This window comes from Hemicordylus capensis, chromosome 2 (assembly GCF_027244095.1).
Source record: "Hemicordylus capensis ecotype Gifberg chromosome 2, rHemCap1.1.pri, whole genome shotgun sequence".
NCBI classification, from domain to species: domain Eukaryota; kingdom Metazoa; phylum Chordata; class Lepidosauria; order Squamata; family Cordylidae; genus Hemicordylus; species Hemicordylus capensis.
The window spans coordinates 85823464-85845000 of record NC_069658.1 but is presented as its reverse complement, the minus strand read 5'-3'; the positions used below and the strand labels follow the sequence as shown (position 1 = coordinate 85845000).

General features: G+C 45.2%; 1 long non-coding RNA gene across 1 annotated transcript; it reads right to left on the bottom strand.

The window, feature by feature from the left end:
* Positions 1-543: 543 nt before the first annotated feature.
* Positions 544-19821, bottom strand: LOC128347658 (uncharacterized). The gene is made up of 3 exons (XR_008317646.1): positions 19732-19821; positions 16768-16932; positions 544-1377 (listed from the first exon to the last, which is right to left on the bottom strand). It is a non-coding gene; the product is annotated as an uncharacterized LOC128347658 (long non-coding RNA).
* Positions 19822-21537: the final 1716 nt, after the last annotated feature.

Genomic DNA, 21537 nt, shown 5'->3' with positions numbered 1-21537 from the left:
GGCGGGGGGGGAGGCACACGCAGAGGCTAGGGGAGACCAAGGCAGGGGAGCAGAGCTGGCAGCAAGGGCTCTTTCCCTGAGCCCACCTGCTGCCCAAATGGCAGGTCAAGCGGTTTTCAGCCCTTTTCGGGGCTCTCTGCAGACACATGCAGTGGTCCCAAATGGGCCGAAAATGGCCTGACCTGTCATTTGGGTGGCAGGCGGGTTCAGGGAAGGAGCTCTTGTCAATGTCTCCACTACCATAGTGGACGGTGGTGGAGATGGTGGCAAAAGCTCCTTCCATGGGCCGGCCTGCCACCCAAAGAACAGGTCAGGCCATTTCTGCCCCATTTGGGTGCTCTCTGCGCAAGGCAGGTTCAGGAAATGAGCCCTTGCCGCTGCCTTCCCCACCTCGGTCTCCTCTCACCTCCGTGAGAGCCCACCTCCCGCCGGCTGCCCCCCCTTCTCTGCTATCATACCTGCCACACAGCAGTGGTTGAAAAAAAGATTTTAAAAAAGATCTAACTTGCCCTCAACCCCGCCCCCCCCCCACAAGCCCTCAAGCCGGGGCAGCAAATCTTTTTTTGCCTACAGGCAGCAAAAACATAATCTGCCCCCCAAGAACCACAGAAGTTGCATAATGTATAAGGACAATCAGAATTTCTCTCCTCCTAGTCTGTTATTGTTTCATGGCTCACACTGGACTGTATTCCACTCTGTGGTTCCTTTTGCTCTGCGTTTCATATAGTGCACATGCACAGGAATCAACAGAAGGATCTAGTCAGCATTGCATAGACAGTGGTCTGTACAAGTCTGGATATGAAAAACAAAAGAACAGCAGATTGCTAATACATTAGTTCTGTTCTGAAAATAAAACCAGATAATCACATACCTGCCAACATTTCAGAATAAGAAATAGGAGCAATAAACTTTATGCGGTGTGCAGTTGTTTCCCCACCCCCACTCCCACACAGACATTCTGTGCATAGCTAGTAGATAGCAGCAAGCCAAAGCAACCATCTGATCTCTGAAGCTAAGGAGTGTCGAACTGGATTATTACTGGGATGGAAGACTATCTGAGAACATCAGGTGCCATAGGCTTGTAGATTCCTTCACTGGCCGGGGGTGGTCTTGATCATCTCTGTGCTTCTTTCTAAACCATGAAATTCTATTATTCTAGTTTTAAAGAGATAATCATCAAATAGGTCAGTGGTTGGTGACTATTCAGTATAGTTGCGGTTCTTGAAAATATTGATTTTAGATGACATCACTACACAGAGACTGATTCTCACACTTGTGTATTCTTCATGTGCTCCAGTTGAAGAATGTCCTTCTGCTCAGGGGCATAGCCATCATTGTGCCAATGGGTTCAAAGAGTTCTACTTTCTTGGGTTCCTCCTGTTTTGGATGAAACGGGCTTGTTATCCTCACCATAGTGAGATACAAAGTAGCATTTGAGGCCATCCCAAACATTTAGTACCCTCTCCAGTGTGCAAGACATGCTTAGCCATTGAGTAAGAAGCATGTTTTGGGAACTTTCTGACTGTTTCATCACAAAATAAAATTTATTGATTGATTTGATTTGATTTGATTTGTATACAGCCCTTCCAAAATGGCTCAGGGCGGTTTCCAATTAAAATAAACCACTAAAACAGTAAAGAGCTAAAACAAATTAAAAAACAACACAACAATTAAGAATTTAAAAACATTTTAAAACAACAATTAAACAATTACAGTGATTAAAAACCCTGAAATTGGGTTTTGAATTTAAAATAGACCAAATATTAAAACCCCCAAAATTTAGGAAGCTGAGAAAGCTTCGGTGAAAAGATGGGTTTTCAGGTGTTTTTGGAAAATTGCCAGAGATGGGGAGGATCATATCTCAACAGGGAGCGCATTCCACAATCTCGAGGCAGCAACCGAGAAGGCCCGTCTCTGTGTAGCCACCAAACGGGTCAGCGGCAAATGGAGACAGAACTCCCCAGATGACCTCATTGGGCGGTGGGGCTCATAATGAAGAAGACGCTCTCTTAGATACCCAGGGCCTAAGCCGTTTAGGGCTTTGTAAGTTATAACTAGCACTTTGTATTTTGTCCGGAAACCTATTGGCAGCCAGTGTAACTCCATCAGTAAAGGAGTAACATGGTCTCTCCGAGATGACCCAGAGACCAACCTGGCTGCCATGTTCTGAACCAACTGAAGTTTCCGGACTACATACAAAGGTAGCCCCACATAGAGCACATTACAAAAGTCAAGTCTGGAGGTTACCAACAGATGTACCACAGTTTTGAGGTCATTGATCTCGAGAAACAGGCTCAGCTGACGTATCAGCCGGAGCTGATAGAAGCACCCCTGGCCACTGCCTCAACCTGAGAAACCAGGGAGAGGTGTGAATCCAGAAGTACTTCCAGACTGCAAAACTGTTCCTTTTGGGGAAGTGTGACCCCCATCTAGAACAGGCAGATCAAAATCGTCTCTAGAGTTCTGACCCCGCACAATAAGTACCTCCGTCTTATCTGGATTCAGCTTCAGTTTATTCTCCCTCAAAGGTGCTCTAGGCCCCTGATCATCTTGGTTGCCCTCTTCTGCACCTTTTCCAGTTCTACAACGTTCTTGTTTATTAATAATAATAATAATAATAATAATAATAATAATAATAATAATAATAATTCAATTTCTATACCACCCTTCCAAAATTGGCTCAGGGCGGTTTACAAAGAGAAATAACAAATAAGATGGCTCCCTGTCCCCAAAGGGCTCACATTCTAAAAAGAAACATAAGACACACACCAGCAACAGTCACTGGAAGTACTGTGCTGGGGGTGGATAGGGCCAGTTACTCTCCCCCTGCTAAATAAAGAGAATCACCACTGTAAAAGGTGCCTCTTTGCCCAGTTAGCAGGGGTTTAGATGTGGTGACCAGAATTGTATGTAGTACTCTAGGTGTGGCCACACCATAGTTTTGTATAAGGGCATTATCATATTAGCAGTTTTATTTTCAGTCCCCTTCCTAATGATCCCTAGCATGGAATTGGCCTTTTTCACAGCTGCCACACATTGAGTCAACACTTTCAACGAGCTGTCCACCACTAGTCATGTGCACGGACCAGTTCGGAGGCCATTCTAAAGGCCTCCAGACCGGTCAGGGCACGGGGTGGTTTTGGTTCGGGTGGGGGGGTTCCAATAAAAACAGGGGGGGCTCTACTCACCCCTTCCAGTAAAAAAACGTATTTCTTGTACTAATTGGGCGGCAGGGTGCCGCCCGCTTCAATCTCCTGGCGCGGGCTCCTCGTATCCATCGGGGCGGCAGGATCGCTCCCAGTCCCTGCCGCCCCCTTCAAGTTAAGTCCCCCTCGGCTGGCGGCCGCCCCCTGAAGTTCCCCAGAGGTCCCCTGCCACCCCCTTCTTTCCAAAACTACCCCCATTACCAGAGGACGGCAGGAGAACTCCCTGCCGTCCCCTTCCCCCTTGCCGGCTGGGCTGCAAATGGCTTCTAGGAAGCCTTTCGCGCGCGTGCGCGAAAGTAGGGATGTGCATAAAAACGGTTCTCCCGGTTCAGTTCGGATCCGAACCGGGTCCGAACCGGACCAGGGTGGTTCGGTTTTGGTTTTGCCGAACCACCCCCCCGGTTCAGTTCGGATCCGAACTGGTTCGGATCCGAACCGAACCGGTTAGGATCTCAAAAAATAGCTGGTTTGAAAGGGGAACTTGTGTTCTACCTGCCACCCAAAGTTCAAGTCGATTGGACCTTCCTCTGATTTTTGGCGATTTTTTAAAGTTTTAGTGACTTTGGGGCAGTTCGGGGACATAGCATGGGATCTGGGCAAAAGGAGTGGGGTGGGGTGGTAGTGCCTAATGGGTGCAGGCTACCACCCCAATTTCAGGGGGATTGGGCAAAGGGCTGATTTTTAGTAAATTTCTGAAAATTTCATGTCTTTGGGGCAGATTGGGGCATATTGGGGCAGAAAGTGGGGGCTGGGGCAGAATAGTGGGGTGTGGTGGTAGTGCCTAATGGGTGGAGGCTACCACCCCAATTTCAGGGGGTTTGGACAAAGGGGTGATTTTTTGAGAATTTTTGAAGTTTTAGTGACTTTGGGGCAGTTTGGGGGCAGAAAGTGGATCTGCCCCAAAATAGTGGGGTGGGGTGGTAGTGCCTAATGGGTGGAGGCTACCACCCCAATTTCAGGAGGATTGGGCAGAGGGCTGATTTTTTGAGAATTTTTGAAGTTTGGGTGTCTTTGGGGTAGATTGGGGGCAGAAAGTGGATCTGCCCCAAAGGAGTGGGGTGGGCTGGTAGATAGTGCCTAATGGGTGGAGGCTACCACCCATCCCCAATTTAAGAGTGATTGGGCAGAGGGGTGAATTATGGTGAATAGAAAAGGTGTGAATTCTCATTCTATCATAGCAAATGAGATATTTTTCAATTAAACAACTCTCATGACCCCACTTTCACTTTTTCACACTTTCCTTTACTATGAATAATATGAGGAAGTAATCAATTTAGCACACTTCACCTTATGAAGACAAACCTCATACAAATAAATTCACCATAATTCACCCCTCTGCCCAATCACTCTTAAATTGGGGATGGGTGGTAGCCTCCACCCATTAGGCACTATCTACCAGCCCACCCCACTCCTTTGGGGCAGATCCACTTTCTGCCCCCAATCTGCCCCAAAGACACCCAAACTTCAAAAATTCTCAAAAAATCAGCCCTCTGCCCAATCCCCCTGAAATTGGGGTGGTAGCCTCCACCCATTAGGCACTACCACCCCACCCCACCATTTTGGGGCAGATCCACTTTCTGCCCCCAAACTGCCCCAAAGTCACTAAAACTTCAAAAATTCTCAAAAAATCACCCCTTTGTCCAAACCCCCTGAAATTGGGGTGGTAGCCTCCACTCATTAGGCACTACCATCACACCCCACTATTCTGCCCCAGGCCCCACTTTCTGCCCCAATATGCCCCAATATGCCCCAAAGATATGAAATTTTCAGAAATTTACCAAAAATCAGCCCTTTGCCCAATCCCCCTGAAATTGGGGTGGTAGCCTGCACCCATTAGGCACTACCACCCCACCCCACTCCTTTTGCCCAGATCCCATGCTATGTCCCCGAACTGCCCCAAAGTCACTAAAACTTTAAAAATTCACCAAAAATCAGCCCTTTGCCCAATCCCCCTGAAATTGGGGTGGTAGACTCTACCCATTGGGCACTACAACCCCACCCCAAAATTTTGCCCCTGGGCCCCTTTTTACCCCCCCGAATCGATTCGGATTCGGATTCGGATTAAATCCGAATCCGAACCAAATCAAGGGTGATTCGGGTGACCCAGATTCGGGCACAAAACAGAACAGGGGTGATTCGGTTCGGGTCCGAGCCAAATCACCCGAAATCCCAAATTGCACACCCCTACTAAGCACACACACAGAGAAGAAGCAGGAGGCGGAGTGTGGATTCTATGATAGCATATTAGAGTGGATTGATGGTGTCTCATTGAAAATCTCATTTGCTATCATAGAATCCACACTCAATACCTCAGAAACAAGAGAACCCTGTACCCATGGGGGTGCCCCTACCAGAGATCCCTGTACCCCATGGGTTAGAAACCCATGGGGGTGGTTGGCACCCTATGTGCACTACACCACCACTTGCTCTGGGCCACCCCAGCACCCCCATGTGCACTTATAGGGCTGCTGAAAGCTCCATTATAACTTATTATGAGGAAAAACCTTAAAGACGCGTAAACTTCAAAAATCACTTAAAAATCACCTCTTTGCCCAATTCCTTTCAAATAATTCTGATAGCTTCCTTGCCCACCCTAGGAACTACCACCCACCACACTGCACTCTACGACACCCCTTTCCCCCCGACGTGAAGCTATACATTTGCTGCAATCCTAATTATTCTCTATGAGGAATTCAAAAACACTTAACAATTCACCAATAATCAGAGGAGTGTCCAATTGCCTTGAGATTTTTTGGGTGGTAGGCACCCATGCCTGTCTACCACCCACCCTGCTTTTGTGCTCCTAGGTCCTCCACAACAGGGGATATGGACTGGTTCGGGTCCCATTATAAATGAGAAAAATAATTAAAAATATTTCAAATATTCATAAAAGATCATAGGGGTGTCTGATTGCTTCAGGGTTTGCATGGTTGTTGGCACCCATGAGTGCTCCACAATAAGAAATAATGGCCTGGTTCGGGTCCCATTATATCCTATGAGAGAAAAATAAAAATATTTTTCAAAAATTCATAAAAAATCGTACGAGTGTCCGATTGCTTTGGGGTTTGGGTGACGGGTACCCCTGGGTGCCAGCTACCATCTGACCAATTTTCAGCTTTCTGAACCGATCCGAACAGGTCCGAACCGGTTCGAAACGAACCACCCCCAGTTCGGTTCGGATTCGAACCGAACCAGGGGTGGTTCGGTTCGATCCGAACCTCCGAACCGGAACCGGTTCGGACCCGAACCGGTTCGGATCCGAACCAGTTCGCACATCCCTACGCGAAAGGCTTCCTAGAAGCCATTTGCAGCCCAGCCGGCAAGGCGAGCGGACGGCAGGGAGTTCTCCCGCCGCCCGCTCGCTAAAGTAAGTGCTTACTTTAGCGAGCGGGCGGCGGGAGAACTCCCTGCCGTCCGCTCGCCTTGCCGGCTGGGCTGCAAATGGCTTCTAGGAAGCCTTTCGCGCACGCGCGCGAAAGGCTTCCAAGAAGCCATTTGCAGCCCAGCCGGCAAGGGGGAAGGGGACGGCAGGGAGTTCTCCTGCCGTCCTCTGGTAATGGGGGTAGTTTTGGAAAGAAGGGGGTGGCGGGGGACCTCTGGGGAACTTCAGGGGGCGGCCGCCAGCCGAGGGGGACTTAACTTGAAGGGGGCGGCAGGGACTGGGAGCGATCCTGCCGCCCCGATGGATACGAGGAGCCCACGCCAGGAGATTGAAGCGGGCGGCACCCTGCCGCCCAATTAGTACAAGAAATAAGTTTTTTTACTGGAAGGGGTGAGTAGAGCCCCCCCTGTTTTTATTGGAACCCCCCCACCCCAGTGCCGGACCGGTTCCGTGCACACCCCTATCCACCACGACACCAAGATCCCATGATCCCAAGATCCCTCTTTCTTTTGGCACTTTCCCCAAAATGATAACAGATATTGATGAGAAATTCATGTGGGTCAAATGAAAGAGCCTTTGCCTCCATGCTTTGCGGCTGGATGTGCTAAATGGCATGGTGGGCAAACCCCATAAATCTTTCCATCGGTTTGTTTCTTCTGTAGAAGCCTCTGGATTCCATTGTGCTTCCCAATCATTACAGAGGCATCGTCTGAGGCAAAACCCATACAGTTCTAGGCTGAGTCCTGAATCAGACAGACAATTTTCAATGGCTGCTGTAATTTTTTCAGCATCTGGTTTACTGTGGTTTATTGTGGGCATAACCAGAAAGTGAGTCCTAACTAAGCCTTCTGAATCCTCAAAGGTGACAAGTACTGTAAACAACTTGTCATCCTTGTCAGAACTGCCATCTGTACTCAGAAAAAAGTATTTTTTTAATTCACCAGAGCTTGATAAGAATTGCTTTTGAATGGCACCTATGCTCTCCTTTCCAATGCAGTGGATAAGGTGACTGGCTTTTGTGCATCTATATGAATATTTCTTAACTATTTCACTGTCTGGAAACATTTTGCCTATCACTTTACTGAAAGTGTTGTTGACGGCACATGGCAAATTATGTTGCTGTACTAATCTTTGGAAAAGTAGTTCTGCCTTCACTGCCTTGTCTGTCACTAGTCACTTGTGTGGAGTGGACCAAGTGCTCGAGAGGAATTTAAGCTCTTTTGACTTTCTACTTTTGTCCTGTGCTTCACAGTTGCTATATGCAGTTTTACATCATGAATCCCACCATGGGATACCAAGAAGTCACAGGCACATGTTGAACAGAAAGCATAGGTGTTCCCTTTCCTAGATGGCTTTATGAATCATCAAAATATGATGAACTGAATGTGGTTTCATAATCCTTTTGCTTTGATTTCTCTTTAGGCATACTGGTGTTTGGAAGGTCTTCAAAATAAACTGAAGGAGTGTTTTCTCCAAGCACTGTGGATAAAGCTCCCAAATAAACTACCTCCCCTATTACAGAGATATGGGGAAATTAAACTGAAGGAGTTATGAACAAGCTGGTGGATAATGCTCTTGAATATAGTATCTTCCTTTCAGCACAGATATTAGAAAAATAAACTGAAGGACTTGTGAACAAGCAAGGAGGATACAGCTCCCAAACAGAATATCTCCCTTTCTGTAGGAATATATAATATAAACTGAAGAAATTATTCTGAAAAGCAAAGCCAGTGCCCTCTCAAATGAATCTGACCCTTTTTTGCAGGCATATTTATATATTTAATTCACTTAGCCGGCATACATGCCCAGGATTTGGCGGCGGAACTCTCGCGACAGAGTTCCGCAGCCAAAGGGCGAGAGTTGCGGGCAAGAAAAATGGTAGCAGGCGGTAGCAGCGGGCTGCAAAACGGCCTGAGGAGGTGGGCTCAGCTGGTCCCCAGGAGGCGGCGGGACGACCTGGCCAGATCAGGCCGTCCCGGGAAAGGACAAGGAGGCAGCGGCCCAGCCTGGCCTGGCCGTGGGGAGTGGGAGTGGGAGGTGGCGCTGGCAGCAGGATGGCCAGAGTAGGCACCAGCGAGAGGGGTGAGTGGGAAACAGGCGACTGCGCGAAGCTCCAGCTCCTGTTGGAGGCCAGGGTGGGAGGGAAATGGTAGTGGGACTTCACTGCCCGGGAGAAGGTTCCCTGTTTGCCACCCACTGAGGTAAGATGCACAGTGCAGGGTGGGGGGAAGGAAGAGAGGAACGGAAGGGGAGGGAGGACAAGAAAGAGGGGAGCAGGAGGGAGGGCAAGAGAGTGTGGGGCGGGAGGGGAGGGGGCAAGAAAGAGGGAGCAGGAGGGAGGAGCGGGAAGGAGGGGGAAAGGGGAGGGAGGAGAGAGCAGGGAGCAAGAGAGAGGGGCAGGGGGAGGGAGGGCAAGAGAGTGTGAGGCAGGAGGGAAGGGGAGGGAGGGCAAGAGAGAGTGGGGCAGGAGGAAGGGGAAGGGAGGGGAAGAGAGAGGGGAAGGGAGGGAGGGCAAGAAAGTGTGGGGCAGGAGGGAGGGGGAGGGGAAGGAGGGCAAGAGAGTGTGGGGCAGGCGGGAGGGAGGGCAAGAGAGAGTGGGGCAGGAGGGAGCAGCCAGCCCCAAAGAGCAAACAGATGCTCTGTGTTGGTAGGCTAGTATAATATAAACTGAAAAAATTAGTCTTAAAAGCAAAGTCAGTGATCTCTCAAATAATCTGACCCTTTTCTGCAGGGATATATAATATAAACAATTCTGAAGCAAGTGCTCTCTCAAATAAACTAGAGCCTTTTCTGAAGGGAAATCTCTGCACTCTGAGACAGACAATGAAACCTTGTGGCCAGAGATTTATATACTTCCTCCGCCCTCTTTAATGAGCAGGAGAGACATAGAGCGATGTCATCTGAGGGAGGCTCCCTTCAGAGAGACAATGTCTCTGCATCTCTCCTCCCTCAGTGCTTGAGAGGACGGAGAGTGAAAGACTGACCTCTCTCTGAAGGGAGGGGGAGGAGGAAGGTGGTGGGAATCATGAATTTCTATTGCATGGTTGTGAGCTAGGAAATAAAATGGCAAATCGTGACTGTCCTGGGTAACTCAGGGCAGTTGGCAGGTCTGTAATTAGGAACCACCAAATTCAGGGAGAAATTCAGATGTGGATAATTTGGTATGCATCCCTAAAATAAAACTAGGGTTGGGCCAAAGGTTCTCATTTTGAGAACTTTCAGCTCAAATTTGGGGGTTGGGGTAGAATTTGGGGGTAAAACAAGGTTCCCAAATTAATCTCCAACTTCAGGGAGATCAAATTGTAAAAAATGTTTCATTGGTGGCAGGTGGGTGGGGTCAGCTTACAATTGATTAGTGGTAGCTGTGGATGGTTTTCCTTAAAAGAAAATCAATGATGTCTGAAATGACACTACATTTGGAGCATTGGGGTGGTGGGGTGGCAGCCACTTACTAGTGGAGAAATTCCACCACCAAAGGTGAAGGCAGAACGTTCATTTTTTAAATGGAAAAACAAACTACTGCTGCTTCCACTCAATAGTAAGCACCCTACAAAACCTTTTGCAGAATTTTATCCCCATCTGAAAAATCACTAAAATTCATTATCTGCAAATGAGGTGGTTGTGGGGGACAGTTCATTCCTAAATAAAACTTAATAAAAAGTAGAGGATATAATATGAATCTGAGACCCTGCTGCTGATGCGGGTTTTCAGTAGTGAGGTACCACAACTGAAAAACTCTGCCCTAAGTTTGAAGTTCATTAGGAGAACCTCAAGGAAGCAGGAGGAAATCTTGTGTGCAAACTTTTTTACTTACCTGCATACCATTCATCTTGACTGTACTCATTGCATACTCCTCATTTAGCCTCAACAGAAATGCATTCTGAGGTAAATGTTTTTAGAATCTAGTAAGACAAACGTCATTTAGTGTAGTGTGATCATCCAAATCTTCTTAGAAGATTGCCCTGGAATGAAGACTGCTTTCCAACAAAATACAGAATCTGTTGAATTACAGTTAAGTTAAGCTAACCTAGCTAAGACAGAAGGTATCATCAAAGCCTAGTCTCTCATTCATCCAAGCTACAGGAATCATTTGCAAAAAAAATATCAAACTGCTACTGCTGCATGTGAGTAGTTATGGAAATGCAATTGTCAAAGCACTTTACTGCTGTCATTAGGACTACTACAGAGGCTGGGTACATCCTCATGAGAACTTGAGAAACTGGTACCTGCAGTAAGCATGGAATACTTCAATCTGTGTTCATTCACCATCACCACCACTATAAGTCTACATGATTGTTAGAATCATCACAGGACCAATGTGGGATGATCAGAAGTATCCCATGGTTGGGTAAAATTATAGCCTGCACCATTATTATGCTTCAAAATACATTATAGCAGGCTATGCATATTCAATGATTTTGCAGTTGCACTGTGCAAAAGCAAAGACTAGCATTTGTCATAGGATTCTGGAACCTAACTATCTTAGCATTCATCTTTTTCAAAAGCAAGTTTCTAGTTCTTAAGGCTGCAAAGATATGGGCTTGGAGTTCTTTGAGCAATGGCAGCTGAGAACCCAGGAGCCGGAGGTGGGACTGAGCAGAACTATCAGTGGGTCTGGAGACAGAATTTCAGCAGTCTAGATAGGTCTTCATGTTCTTCCCAATAAGCAGAATCCAAGTTAATTATTAATTATGCAAAGTAAGCAAATGTCTTAAATTTATATGACACATTAAACATTTTCTTTGAAAAGTATACATTACAATCATTTTTTAAAAATCATCATATCTGCACACGAATTGCACCACCCTTCCTTCAAAGAGCACACAGTGGCATTCATGGGACTCACAAATATGAGGCCGGTAAGAATGCCACTCATGTGATCACTCAGTAAGAGTCTGAATCCTGGTCTCTCCAATCAAACTGCAGCACTTCCTCTATTACACCAGGTGGGCCTGTCTGAGAAAATAAGCCACATTGCAAGGTTAATTAAAAATACACACCATCTGGCTTTTATATGATAGTTCTAAAACATAGTACTCATCTACCGGAGTTTTATCTGGGCTGATAGCAGCCCTACCTGGTGGGGTGGGGAGGCTGGTGGGATGGGGGGAGCCTCCACAACCACCACCACCCTCAACCAAACTCCATACAGGAGTGTTGCCATCCAAACAATGTGTTGTATTCTATTCTGTAATCTTTTGCAGTTTGTTTCTTTGGACAATCATCCAAAGGAAGATCCTGTTGGGAGTGTGGGGGAGAAGACAAGAGGAAAAGGGAGGGAAAGGAGAAGGAGAAAATTGAGTTGTTGCTGAATAAACCTTTAGTTAAAGTTAAGATTTTCTTGTGTATATGAGGGAAGCAGCTATAAAACACTATGGTGTCAGTATCCTTGTAAACTGCATGACTACATATTTTAAGGGTTATAACATGAGAGAAGATTCAGACAACCACCCAAAAGTAAGCAGGAAGAAAGTAGCAGCTCCTGGTGAGTGCACACTCCCGCCAATCACTGGTGCTTTCCGTGTCCGTATTGTGTGAAGCCAGAGATATTGGATGGGAAAGGTCAGGTCCCCTCCATCAACCTGACATTCCTAACTAGGGGTGTGTGAGCCAGCTCAGTTCGAGCCGGGCCCGGTGTCAAGCTGGCTCAGCTTGATGGGTTTGGAATTGAACCAGACTGGCCACAGCCAGCCTGAGTCCAAACTGGGCCTGGTTCGAACCAAGCTGGTTCAGAACTCTACTGGTAAAGGGGAATCCGGTGAGGAGTCCCCTTTACCAGTCAAAGGGGCTGTCCTAAGCGTAGAAGTGGCAGGAGGGAAATAAATAGCTACTCACAAGTGCCGGCAGCAGTTGCAGTGACAGTGGCTGATGGGGGGTAGCGGCAGAGGCTCCCCCACCCCGGCTTCCCCACCCCACCAGGTAGGGCTGCCATCAGCCTGGTTTGGCCTTCCTCAGTCCACTTTGGGACTCTGTGCACACATGGAGGCCATTTTAATGACCTCCAGAGGTCATGGAAATGGCCTCTGCATATCTGTGGAGATCACTAAAATGGCCTCCACACATACACAGAGGACTGAACTGGGCTGCCACCAGCCCCGCCTATGCTGGGGGAGGCCAGCAAGGGTGGGGGTGTGTGGAGCTGCCACCTCCCATCACTGCAGCCGGTGGTGGCACTTGTAGGCAGCTATTTGCTTCCCTCCTGCCCCCTCTATCCTTAGGACAGCCCCTCTGCCCATTTACTGGTAAAGAGGAGTCCCCACCAGATTCCCCTTTAACAGTAGAGCTCTGAGCCGGACAAACCAGCTCGATTCGAACTCAGACTGGGTCTGGTTCAATCAGGGGCATATCTTAACTGGGCCAGGTTGGCTTGAATCCAGTCCAGATTCCAGCTGAACCAGCAAAACCAGTTTTGTGCACACCCCTATTCCTAACCAACATTTGAAATGGACTTGAGAATATTGAGGCAGGGGGACTCAAAATTCTCCATGCAACATTTCTAGCTTCACACAGCATGGAATTAGGCAGAAGTACCAGTAAGCAGTGGGACTCTGTGTTCACTGGGAACCACAACTTTATTCTTATTTTCAGTAAGAAGATTTATTCTTAGAATTAGGGGAAAGAATAAGACATAACAAACAGCTCAAGAACAGTCTCAGATTACACAGCTAATGCAAAACAAGAATAAGAGTCAAATAATAATTCATACCACACTGAGGGAAGGCAGGATGCCACCTTGCTTAAAGGAGACAGTGGTTAACCCCCCTCTTAAGAAGCCCACTCTGGATTCCCTGGTGATAGATTGTTGTAAGCCAGTTTCCAAACTCCCATGGTTGGGTAAGATGATTAAGAGGGTGGTGGCTGACCAGCTCCAAGCAGTCTCAGAGGAAACTGCTATCTAGACCCATTTCAACCTGACTTTAAGGTGGGCTATGGGGTTGAGATGTCCTTGGTCAGCCTGATAGATTACATTTGCCAGGGAATTGAAAGAGGGAGTGTGACTCTGCTGGTTCTTTTGGATCTCTCAGCAGCTTTCGATACCATTGACTATTGTATCCTTCTGGATTGCCTGAGGGAATTGGGACTAGGAGGCAGTTTTACAGTGGTTCCACTCCTATGTCTCAGGGTTGCTATTATATGTCACCAGAATAAAACCACTGGGTGAGGTCACCAGGAGATTTGTTGCTGGGTGTTATCAATACACTGATGGCATCCAAATCTATTTCTCCATGTCATCAATATCAGGAAATAGCATTAGCCCCTTAAATACCTGCCTACAGGCAGTAATGGGCTGGATGAGGGATAATAAACTGAAGCTGATTCCAAGCAAGACGGAGGTGTTTATTGTTGAGTGTTGCAATCTGCAAGATGGGATAGGACTTTCTGTTCTGGACAAGGTTACACTCCCCAAGAAAGAACAGGTTTGTTACTTGGGAGTGCTTATGAATCCAGGTCTCACCCTGGTGCCTCAGGTTGAGGCTGTGGCCAGGAGCGCTTTTTACCAGCTGCAATTGATTTGACAACTCCACCCATTCCTTGAGGAGAATGACCAGAAAACAGTCCTACACCAGCTAGTAACCTCCAGGTTGGACTACTGCAATGCACTCTATGTAGGGCTGCCTTTGTACGTAGTTCGGAAGCTTCAGTTAGTCCAAAATGTGGCAGCCAGATTGGTCTCTGGGGTTTCCCAGAGGGACCACATTATACCTGTTCTTGAAGAGTTGTACTGGCTGTCAAGATGTTTCTGGGCAAAGTACAAAGTGCTGGTTATTACCTTTAAATCCCTGAATGGCTTAGGTCTGGGTTACCTGAGAGGAGGACATTGTAGAACTGGAAAAGGTGCAGAAGAGGGCAACCAAGATGATCAGGGGCCTAGAGCACCTTTCTTTTGAGGCAAGGCTACAACACCTGGGGCTTTTTAGTTTAGAAAAAAGACGACTGCAGGGAGACATGATAGAGGTCTATAAAATCATGCATGGTGTTGAGAAAGTGGATAGAGAGAAATTCTTCTCCCTCTCACATAATACTAGAACCAGGGGTCATCCCATGAAATTGATTGCCAGGAAATCTAGGACCAACAAAGTAAGTACTTTTTCACACAACACATAATCAGCTTGTGGAATTCTCTCCCACAAGATGTGGTGACAGCCAACAACCTGGATGGCTTTAAGAGGGGTTTGGATAAATTCATGGAGGATAGGTCTATCAATGGCTACTAGTCGGAGGGCTGTGGGCCACCTCCAGCCTCAAAGGCAGGATGCCTCTTAGTACCAGCTGCAGGGGAGTAACAGCAGGAGAGAGGGCATGCCCTCAGCTCCTGCCTTTGGCTTCCAGAGGCATCTGGTGGGCCACTGTGCGAAACAGGATGCTGGACTAGTAGGCCTTGAGCTTGATCCAGCAGGGCTGTTCTTATGTTTTAATGTACCTTTCTCTTAAAGATCCCTACCACTCATTAAGATCATCAGGAGAAGTCTGTTCTCAAGTGCCACTGGTTCATCTGGTGACAACCTGGGATCAGGCCTTCTCAGCTGTTGCCCCTAGGTTATGGAAAGCCTACCAGTGGATATGAGAGGACTATTTTCCTTGGAGGCTTTCAGGAGAGCCCTAAAGACCCATCTTTTTAGCCTGGCTTTTATTTTGTTTTATTTATTTGATTTATATAATGCCCTTCCAAAATTGGTTCAGTTTAATGATATCTAATTTTAATGTTAATGTTAACGAGTTTTAATCTGGTTTAAATAGGTTTTTTTTTAAATTTAATTGTTTTATTATGTGTTCTTTATTTTAATATAAACCGACTTGAGCTACTTTGGGAAAGGTAGTATATAAATCGAATAAACAAACAAAAAACAAACAAACAAAGATGATTCTTGGGACAATGAATGAAAGTTGGAAGGAGGTTAATACATAGTGCATTCCACCAAAAGAGGCAACTTATTTTTCAGATTGTGCATTGGAGATAATAGCCAGGATGATTCAGCCCATCTGGCTTCTGTAAGCTGGTGACAATTCAAGTGACATAAATGTCAGTTGAATAACTGCACTGAGCAAAACAGCTTTTCACTCATCCAGTGCACCTTTCAACTCTCACCAATGAAAATGGTACAAATATTATGTGAACATTGTTTTTCCTGCTGATGTTTACATAATGTATTGCCAGGACCTCTTTAAATAGGTGCAGTGGTTTTTTAAATTTATTTTTGCATTAAATCATTAAGAATAATGATCTACATGAGGAGACCATACTTTGTTCCAGCTCCTTGTCATATTTCCATGCAAAATAACCAAACTGAGCAAATGTCTTTGGCCATTTTGCACAATTTCTTTGCAAACATTCTTGGACTGTTGGGGTTCAAAGCACAACCTATTCATTGAAATACATTTACTATATATTCAGTATTGAGAACTGAAATTGCTGAACTATTTCCTCCACATTTGTTCCCTCTAGTGGAGAACTTGGGTGACCTTGTGCCTACCAGTATACTAGGGGTAATCCTTAGAAACTCAGAATTATATTTGTTTGTACATTAAATGAAACATTCATTTTTCTCTCCATGGCTTGACAGGAACCTGTAAATCTACAGAATGCTGAGGTTGTTTGTTATGGGGGTTGGGAATGAAATGGGGGGAATTGGACTTACTGTGCCTCTAGCTGCATATAGTATCCTGGGCCTTTCCTAAAATGGTGGGCTTAACCATGGGATTAAGTGGAGTAAAGTAGAGAGAGTTGTGAAGTCATATATTAGCCCCATATAGGTGCAATAAAAACAATTTGAAGAAACCTTGGGGCTGTTCGCATAGGACTGCTTTAATAGGGTTCCTCTCGGTTCCTTCCAAATTTTTTCCATGCCCCATTCATACCGTTTGCTCCTGGGTCTTTCTCTGATCCCTTCTGGATTTATCTCTGTTTCTTCTTCTTTTGTTGCTTTAGCTTTGTGGAAGGCTGACCTCTTGACAGGCCAAGTCCATACAAGGTTCTTTTGCTTTTCTCATCCCCCCACCCATGAGCCCCAAACGATAGTACAAGGCTCCTGAAACTGGTTGGAATCCTGGGTACTCCTGTTTAGAACTACTTATAGCTTGGACTCCTATTAATAGCTGGGCATACACAGCCCCATTTTGTTGCAGGTCCCACTTGTAATACTTACAAGTATTATTTTGTAATACTTACAAAATACTTACAAAGGGAGGAAAGGGTTGTCAGGTTGCAATCCAGAAAATCCATCCTTCTCTTTAAGATCCTTAGCAGTCATGAAGGAAGATGTAATCATAGCTCCGGTGATCTTCCAGTTTCATTGCCCATCCTCCACTCCAACCTGCTATAGGGCAAACTGAAAATCCTATTTGCTGGGAAGGAGATTGATTGATTGATTGATTGATTGATTATGCTCAGCAACATAAAGGACATGAATCTATTTTTATTACCATTACATTCACTGACATTTTGATGAGGTCTATTTATAATTTGGAGAAGTGTTGATCATGTTCAGTTTTGATGCAAGAAGGGTGGTTTCTTTCTTTGATGGAAGGAAGCAATTTTGATTAGATAATTGTATCCCTTGAAATGGGAGAAGTAGGTCTGGCTCCAGGTTTGAGGGGGGCTTAATGGGCTCTACCCTACACTGGTGCCCCTCTTGAGCTTACAGTAATGGTGAAAACAACTGCAGCAATGCAGTGATGATGGATGAACACTTAGAGGGAAAGGGGTCGCAGGCAGTGAATAGCAAAAACAGTGGCAGTGAAAGGAGGTGAGTCAGCAAAAGCAGCAACCCAAGCACCAGGAGGCTGGATATGTGCACCATTTTAATTCCCCTAATACCCAGCGCTGACTGCATCACTCCAGATCAATGCTGTGTTGGGGCAGGAGGCATTGTGGGGGAATGAAAATGGCACTATATGCTCCAGCCTCCTGGTGTTCAGCACCAGGGGCAAATTTAAAGAGAGGGAGGAAAGGGTGCCCCGGGTGCCAAAGCCCTTCAAGGATGTGGGGCCTTCAGCATTTGCCTGAATGTGCCTTCAGCTGATACTGGTCTGCAAAGGATTACAAGCTAGAAGAGTTGGTGGTGGAACAGGCAACTAACTCCTTTACATAGTGCTAGGGTCACTGTCCTTTGTTTATATACTGTTAGCAGAGAGCCTTCATTCTTATTAATGTTTAAATAGATCATTTCATGGGCATTCAGGATTAACATTTAAGAGTTTTCATGTGAAGTTTTAGTTAAAAGTCAGGACCTGTGTGTGTGTCTGTGTGTTTCCTTGTTTTATTCACTAGACCAGAGATGAAAGGCCCCCTCTCCCCAAGTAGTGTATGTATTTAATCTGAGTGAATAGCTGCCTGGGTGTATTTCACTCGGCAACGTACACTCCATTGTGTGCCTGGTAATAAAATCACAGTGCTGATATTTAGAAAGTTGATATGGCAGAGCAGCAAAGCCATTGATTCTCATCCAAGAAGTAAATTAACAGGACACTTTTTCTTCAAATGTTCATGAATTAATTAACGCAACTCAAGAATCTTTGGCGTTGGAAACACTTCTTGTTATTCTCTAGTTAGGGAGGACTGTTTTTGAATCCAAACAGATGATTTGCTCTGCTAACCTGGGGCAGGTTAAACTCATTACCCAGGCACTGAAACAACTATCCTTCTAATAAGTTGCTTTGTAGGGGGTCAAGAGGAATGAAGTGCTTTCTCTTTTAAGTTGAGAACATCTTAATTTCAAAAGAACAATGCCTCCTGTCTGTGTAGATGCTGTGTTCCCAGGACAAGATGACGCCCCAACAAAGGGAGAGGCGGGCTGCTGTTTGTGAATCATGGACTCTACTAATGTATTCCTTCTAACTGTGGGAAATTAATATTAAAGGTTTAGATGGGCTTCCACCCCCTCCTACCAAAGAAATGGCACAAGATCTGGGGATAGAGGTGGTACCTTGGCATAGTGCAATTAAGAAATAAGCTAAGCTAAAGCAAATTTTCATGGATCTATTTGATAATGTCATTTTTAATAACACACCAGCCATAAAAATATGGAAAAAAATAATATGAAACCTTCTGAAATATTTATCTATATGGTAGTCCCTGGTCACACATTCAATGATAAATTTGCTAATAATGTCAAGAAAACATCAGTTTTGATCAACACACACACACCCCTACCTCTGAAAGACAGCCTTTTCTTCTTATCCAAAACGAGTCTAACATATAATTTGTCTTTTGGGATGGAACTACTATGGTGATACCTTCTAAAAGTAAGAACTCTAGGCAATGTATGCAAGGAGTTTTAAGATGAAATCAATGCTAGTATGACTTTTTAACCTGAATTCCTCTTAAATAGTGAGGGCCATACTAGATGTGTTCTTTTCACATCTGCCCATTCACATACAGGGTGTCTTAGGAGGGATATGGACCATTTCTCTCTCCCATGACTAAACATCCCTCAGTTTGTTGTTCTAAGCACTATTCTCTGATCCCAGCTCATGTCCAATATCAGAATGGAAATGTGTGGCTTAAACAACTGACTGAGAGAAGATAAGGTGTAGGGGGACATAGGAACATAGGGAACTGCCATCTGCTGAGTCAGACCATTGGTCTATCTAGCTCAGTATTGTCTACACAGACTGGCAACAGCTTCTCAAAGTTTGTGGGCAGGAATCTTTCTCAGCCCTATCTTGGAGAAGCCAGAGAGGGAACATGGAAACCTTCCACTCTTCCCAGCGTGGTCCCATCCCCTGAGGGGAATATCTTACAGTGTTCACATGTGGTCTCCCATTTGGTTGCAACCAGGTTGAGCCCTGTTTAGCTAGGGGGACATGTCATGCTTGCTACACAAGACCAGCACTCCTCTCGGGACAGGAAGATTGCGCATCCCTTTCCCTCAGATTCCCATGGTATACGGAGCAGAATTGGAATGAATCACATCTGCTTTGGCTCTGAGAAAAGTTGTTTATTTTTGAAGCTAATTTGGTGTGTTGGAAATATAGTAAGGAATATTTCATCTCCCAAAATTTAACAACAAATAAAATTTTATATATGGTGTTTCTTCCTAGCAATGAGTGGTAGCTTCTCTTTATTATAATTGAAAGTATCTTCCAGTTAGGAAAAAGTATCTCTTCAATTATCACCACCACCACCCATACCCAGGCTCTTACCTTACAGTGAAGACTGATGTTGCCAACCGAGGGAGAAAGAGAAAGAGAAGGTAAAAGTGAGAGTTTAGTGGGAAATAATTTTGTCTTCAGCATATTAAGTCTGAGATAATGAGTCAACATTCCAGCAGAAATAGCTGCAAGCCAAGTGGAAATATTAGTCAGAACAGAAGGAGGGGCAGAGGGAACAGAAACACAGAGCTGGATGTTATCAGCATAACCGTGATATTACCAGCCAAATGAAAAACTCAAATTGCCAAAAAAAAGAGTGTATAGGGTGAAGAGAAGGGAACCCAGAACTGAGTTCTGATGGACTCAGCTGAATGGGGAAAGTGAGAAGAAAGCATTTGACAAGATCTTTTTAAAAATGATTTCATGAGATGAGTGAAACAAAGAGAGGACAGTCAAATCCCTAAGAAACAAAGAGAATTAAAATTTAAGAAGTGAAGAATGATCAAGAGTATCAAAAGCTGATGAAAAACTGAGGCGAGTAAGAATACACTGGAAAAGAACCCTTTGGAATCTTCAAAAAAAGCACTTTGGGGGTAATATAATGTGAGTGTAGACTGAATACCTGCCTCATCAGTGGGAAAGACAAGTTGGTGACCTACAATAATGCTCAGTTTGATCATAAGGCAAACAATGCTAGAGCTGCTTTTATGACAACAAATGCTATATCTTGTAAGGCTGACATAACAGAATCATTTGTCAGAGTTTATTTTATATTATTATTATTTATTTATTCCATATATATATTGCCCATCCAAAAATAGTTCCAGATAGTTCACAATAAAAAATAAAACCATGTAAAATATTAACATAATGTTCATTTAAAGACCATCAAAATTATTTAAATATTATTAAAAGCCAAGCTGAAGAGGAGGATCTTTACGGCTCTCTTGAATGCCTTCAGGGATGACCAATCTCTGATACCCACATGGGGAGTCAGTTTCACAATCTAGGGGCAGCTATTGAGAAGGCCTGATCCCGAGTTCCCCTCAGATGAACTGATGGCACCCAAAGATGGACCTTTCCTGACAATCTTAATGACCAGTGGGGATTTTGCCAGGCCTTGCAAAGGCCATTTGCGCATGCGCGGTGGCAGGCAATATGGCCACCGCAAGTTACAGAGGCCCGAATGGCCCCCAAACAGTGGTAAAACAGGCTGTGGCAGTGATTACCAAGGCTGGCAGGGGAAGGGGAACCTTCGCAGACACCCCCACAGCCTTTAGGAAGCCCCCCGAAGGGGCTAGAGGTAAATAAAAATTTATTTTAATTTTTTTACAAAATCACAAACTGGCAGGGGAGTTCCGTCCTGGTCCTCACAGAAACGGATGGGGTTCGGTTCAACCCTGAACCATCAAACCGAACCCCTAAACCCGCAGACTTCCAAACCCCCGAACCAGTTCGCACATCCCTATTCTGGACTAGATGGACCTTGAGCCTGATCCAGCAGGGCTGGTCTTATGTGCTTGTGTTCTTATTTTTGTTGTGTTTGTATTGTTTTATTTTATTGTAAACTGCCCAGAGATGTGAGTTTTGGCAGTATACAAATATGTCAATACATAAATAAACAATACTAAGGAATCAATAGAAACCAGAGAAGCGGCCCATTTTGTTTGCCTTTTCTACAAAACCAATGACATCATTTGGTGGAAAAATGTGTGGGCTTATACAACAACTTAATAGTAATGTAATTCTTAGGAAGGAACATTTACGTATGTATGTGACTATATTGCTGCTGATTTTTGTCTTTCAAGAACAGCATTCAATAAAGCCTTAGTACAAAAGGTTAAAGTGTCACCAAGT